Raw genomic sequence first — 6,003 nt, 5'->3', positions numbered from 1 at the left:
ATCCTCCATTTTAAACCTCCATTGGCTAAAAGCTGTAATTTTGGCTCTACAAGTTTTAATATGTTTTCAGGCGAGAAAGTAACCATATTCCAAAAATGTGTCCAGTTTATCAAAATAACCCGTTTATATATCTGATCTGACGTTTTTACATCTGTTCGCTAGCTACGTTACCTTAGTTACCGTAGATACCCGTAGATACTACTTCGACAGCTACCGTATTTTCCGGACTATAAGTCGCTCCTGAGTATAAGTCGCATCAGTCAAAAAATGCATCATTAAGAGGAAAAAAACACATATAAGTCGCACTGGACTATAAGTCGCATTTATTTAGAAATATATTTCACAAAATCCAAGACCAAGAACAGACATTTAATCTGGAAAGGCAAGTTTATTCAACTACACAACAGCACACAGAACAACAGGCTGAATAGAAGTCCGGTATGTTAACATAACACATTAACAGTTATTCAGCAACACAATAGCATAAAGAACATACCTGGGAGGCTGAATAGGCTAAATGAACATAACAAGCCAGTGAGTCCAACGAGCAAGTTACCAGTAAGCAAGTTCACCAAGCTACCGTTTGCTTAGCTTCAACAAGCTAATGTTTTAGATAGCTTCTTCAGGGGTTTCGGAGTAGCATATAGTTGTCACAAGCCCAGAGCGGCCCAGAGCGCCCTCTGTCGGCTGTAATAATAATAATACATTGAATTTATATAGCGCTTTTCCGAGGCTCAAAGACGCTGACAATGTAGACGGCAATGTTTACTCCTTGGTTCATGTCAGTCAGTATGAAATTATATATATATATTGATATATAAGTCGCACCTGACTATAAGTCGCAGGACCAGCCAAACTATGAATAAAGCGCGACTTATAGTCCGGAAAATACGGTAACTTAATAGCTAAACAAGTTGTAAAATGATTTGGGGGCCCAATACCTTTAGCTAGCTCAAGTAACTAGCTTACTATATTGTTGTCTTGGCAGTTGGTAAAAGAACAGGATTGGTAAAAGAACAGGATCATCTGAAGCTACAATACTGGGACCATTCATGACTGGGCTACAGGCAGTCAAATACCAGGCGAACCTGAGTGTGTATACGTGTGTGTAAGACACGAATAAACTTAGATTTTATGCATTTCAAGTGGCATCTTTGTAATCATGACGATGAAGACATGTCTAAGAATGCATGTCACCATGTAGATTCCCAAAATAACAGCTGTAGGTACATTTGCTGCATGTAGGCTATTGCCAGATTTGTTATGTTCGATTCATAACAAACTTGGCCAGCAGCCCCGTTCCCATGCCCTTTCCTCTTACCTTACCTCACGGGACGTCCTGGGTCCAGCTCAGCTCCTGCTTCACTCACCAACATATTTTTATTAGTGATCATTTACTAATACAAATGTATCCAACCAACATGCCTCTTAACAGACGACGGAGGCAATCAGCTTGTCGTATGCGGTACTTGATTCAGATGTACATTATTTTTCACCCCGTAAGTAAGTAGCCCTATATTAACTTGTTAGCAGCCCTACATTAACTTGTTAGCTAGCTCACTTACAGTACTAGCTCCTATAGGCTATTGTGATGTGAGATGAGAGAAAGTGAGGATCTTCTTAAATTACAATCTTTTATAGCATCAGAACACTGACAGACTCATGAATAAATTTGCAGGGTGGAGTGTACTCCCGACCGCTAGGGGGCGGGCCGATTACTGTTCGGCCGATTACTGCGGCCGATTACTGTTCGGCCGCAGCCGGTGTGCCTCTCCACTGGCAGCAGAAGGTCCACGACGACCTTCTCCGGGACGAGGCCCTTGGTGTCATCGAGCGTGTGCCGTACGGCGAACCGGTTACATGGTGCCACCGGATGGTGGTTACCCGGAAGCACGACGGGTCCCCCCGCAGGACCGTGGACCTTTCCCCTCTCAATAAGTTCTGCCAGCGTGAGACGTTCGCCACTGAGTCCCCATTCCACCTCGCACGTCGTGTCCCGAAGGGCACCTGGAAGACAGTCACGGACGCTTGGAATGGTTATCACAGTGTGCCACTGCGCGAGTCTGACCGTCATCTGACAACGTTCATCACTCCCTTTGGCCGGTGGCGTTACACCAGGGCACCACAGGGTTTCCTCTCGTCGGGTGATGGCTACAACCGCCGTTTTGACGCTATCCTCTCAGACTTTGAACGCAAGGAACGGTGTGTGGATGACACGGTCCACTACGACACCGACTTGGAGCAGCACTGGTGGAGGACCATCGATTTCCTGACACGTGTCGGGCGGTCAGGCGTCGTGTTGAACCCGGGCAAGTTTCAGTTTGCGCAGAGGAGCGTGGACTTCGCTGGCTTCAGGGTGTCGGACGCTACCATCGAGCCACTTCCCAAATACCTGGACGCCATCCGGGACTTCCCCAGCCCGGTCTCCACGACAGATATCAGAAGCTGGTTCGGCCTTGTAAATCAAGTGACTAACTACGCCCAGTTGCGCGATACTATGGCTCCTTTCAAGCCCTTCCTCAGCCCACGCTGCAAGTTCGCATGGTCAACCGAGCTGGAGGAGGCCTTCCAGGCGTCTAAGCATGCCATAATTGGGGCCATTCGCGAAGGTGTAGAGATCTATGACATGCAGAAGCGCACCTGCCTCCGCCCCGACTGGTCCAGGCGAGGCATTGGCTACTTCCTTCTCCAACAGCATTGCAGCTGTGCCTCGGGCGTGCCGGACTGCTGCCCGGGAGGTTGGAGAATCACACTCGCTGGGTCTCGCTTCCTGTCCTCCGCGGAGCAGCGTTATGCGGCTATCGAAGGGGAGGCCCTGGCCGTGGCCTGGGGTCTGGAGCAGGCACGATACTTCACGCAGGGATGCGACGATCTCGTCGTGGTCACCGACCACAAGCCCCTGGTGAAGATCTTCGGGGACCGCACACTCGACGAGATCACAAACTCACGCTTGTTCAGGCTCAAACAGCGTACCCTCCCATGGCGTTTCGAGATTGTTTACCTCCCTGGCGTGAGCAACCATGCCGCTGACGCTGCCTCAAGGCACCCTTCCCCCTCGGGCTCGGCTAGCGGCCTCTCCCTGGAACCGCCAGGCGTGCCTGACACTGTCGAGTTGGCACTCATGGCTTCCATCTGCGTCGATGCTCAAGAGCTCGGCGCCGTCTCCTGGCCCCTCCTCGCGCAAGAGACAGCGGCTGACGCATGCCTCGGCCGCCTGCTGGACATGATTGAGCACGGGGACGGAGTGGACGCGCATGACCCTGCCGTGGTGAGTTTGTCGCCGGTCTGTGACTCCATCTATGCGCAGGACGGGGTCTTGCTGTATCAGGATCGCGTCGTGATTCCCCTATCCCTCCGCGGGAGAGTCCTTCGACACCTTCATGCTGCCCACCAGGGGGTTTCGGCGATGGAGCAGCACGCCCGGGCCATAGTCTACTGGCCTGGGATGTCTGGGGATATCCGCACTGTCAGGACCGGGTGCGCGGACTGCAACCGCAATGCTCCATCACAGGCAGCTACGCCCCCTCTGTCATCTCCGCCACCGTCCACCCCGTTCGAGGCAGTGTTTGCTGACTTCTTTGATTACGGGGGCCGCCACTACCTGGTCGTCGGGGATCGGCTCTCAGGCTGGGTGGAGGTCCTGGGCGCTGCGGCCGGGACTGATGCTGGAGGCGCAGCTGGCCTTGTTCGCCACCTCCGCTCATTCTTCCGGACCTTTGGGGTGCCTGAGGAGCTTTCAAGCGATGGCGGCCCGGAATTTATGGCAAGCCACACTCAGGACTTCTTCCGCCTATGGCAGATCAGGCATCGTGTGTCCTCCGTCAGTTTCCCACAGTCTAACGGGAGAGCGGAGGTCGCTGTTAAGACTGCGAAGCGGCTTCTGATGTCCAACAGTGGCCCGGCGGGCAGTCTCGACCAGGATCGCTTCTTGCGCGCGATGATACAGTTGCGTAACACACCCGACCCAGACTGCAACCTCTCACCAGCACAGATCATTTTCGGTCACCCCCTTCGAGGCTCGCTCTCCTTCGTTAACAGGCTGGAGAAGTTTTCGAACCCGCATATCCGTCCTCTCTGGCGTCAGGCATGGGCTGTGAAGGAGGATGCCCTTCGTACGCGGATGTCCCGTACCACCGAGTCTCTGGGGGTTCATTCAAGACCACTTCGCCCTCTGGCACTCGGTGAGAGGGTGTTCGTCCAGAATCAGCAGGGCCCGAGCCCCAATAAGTGGGACAGGTCTGGGGTGGTGGTGGAGTCGCTTGGCCACGATCAGTATCGGGTGAGAGTTGATGGCTCAGGACGCCTGACGTTGCGCAACCGGCGGTTCCTCCGTGGCTACACGCCAGTCGCCCCATGTACCCAGCGGCTGCCGTCGCCGCCTCCCCTGCCTCCTCCCTCCCTGGACTCTCTGCCCCTAGCTACCCCCTCTGGTCCAGTGGTGCCCCAGGGTGACGCCCGGCTGGGGACGGATGGGCCCCGTGTTGCTGTTCTGGGCCCCTCTCTGCTAGGGCCTTCAGGCGGGGCGTCGTCTCTCCCCGCGCCCCTAGTTCCCGCTGGTGTGGCTCCCGCTACACCTCTTCCTGCGCCGTCGCCACTGCGGCCCGCCCGGCCGGCCCGTGCTAGGAGGCCACCTAAGCGATATGAAGCTGAGTCTGGCCAATGGATTTGAGCCCGTGGACCCACGTGGATTCGTGGCTCCCCGGTCTGGGGGGGATGCAGGGTGGAGTGTACTCCCGACCGCTAGGGGCCGATAGTATTGGTTTATGTGTTTAGTACTCTCTGTTAAGAGGTTAGAGTTAGGAGAAGTTGTGGCGGCCATTGTGGATGCCAGGTGGTCCGAGGATACACGCTGTTTCTCCTATCTCTTTAGGACGTGTTTGCCTGTTATACGTAAGTCTGTTATTAGTTATATGTATCTTATTATCAGATTGTGGTTAACAGTAATCGTTCATGTTTGTTTATATCTTGTTATGTATGTCTTGTTTTGGTAATTGTATTTACTCATACGCTGTATTCCCACCCACAGGGTGTTGACATCTTTGTCTGAATAAATAGTATAAACCGACATTGAGGAGTCTTCTTCAAAATTCATCTTTAATCATCAAACTAACATCAATCTAACTTGTACAATATGCATTATTATACATTACAATATGCATTATTATACATTGCAATATGCACGATTATACATTGCCGTTTCACAACTGAAGAGACGCTCTCGGAATGAACATGATTTGGGGGGCCAATATCTTTAGCTAGCTAAAGTAACTAGCTTACTATATTGTTGTCTTAGCAGTTGGTAAAATAACAGGATTAAAATAAGTATATATGAGCTATAACATATTGTGGGCTTGCTACAGCAAGCACAATAATAACCAACTTCTTCCGTCTGAAGCTACAATACTGGGAGTCTGGGACCATTCGTGACTGGGCTACAGGCAGTCAAATACTAGGCGAACATGTGTGTAAGACATGAATAAACTTGGATTTCATGCATTTCAAGTGGCATCTTTGTAATCATGATGTAGTCATGTCTAGGAATGCATTTCACCATGTAAATTCCCAATATCATAATAATATTCTCATCCGTGATCAGACTTTGGTGCTGGGGTGCTGCAGCTGAAGAGTATCAAATAGAGTGCGAAAAACTGCATCTGCACACTCAAATCTGTGAAAAAAAGATGTTTATTGCGAGCTTTCGGTCTCCAGGCTATCGGACCATGTAAACAACAGCTGTATGACAAGTTTGTATGACGCAGTTTGACGAGACTGAAGAGACACGCAATGCATTTTGAGGGATTTAGTACCCCAGTAGTGTCCAGTCATGGCGTACTCAAATATTTGCCAAAATCTAGTATACATACTAGATTTCTCGTATACTCAAATCTCGCATACTGTACAGTGCTCGGATACTAAAATCTACGTCATATCTAGTATGAGTAGTATGTGTAACAGAGTTGGGAATGTATGTTTAGTTGTGATGAATGTAGATGAGTTTCGCCG

The sequence above is a fragment of the Nansenia antarctica genome, assembly GCF_963989245.1.
Source record: "Nansenia antarctica genome assembly, chromosome: 10".
Classification (NCBI taxonomy): Eukaryota; Metazoa; Chordata; class Actinopteri; order Argentiniformes; family Microstomatidae; genus Nansenia; species Nansenia antarctica.
This window is presented reverse-complemented; position numbering follows the sequence as displayed.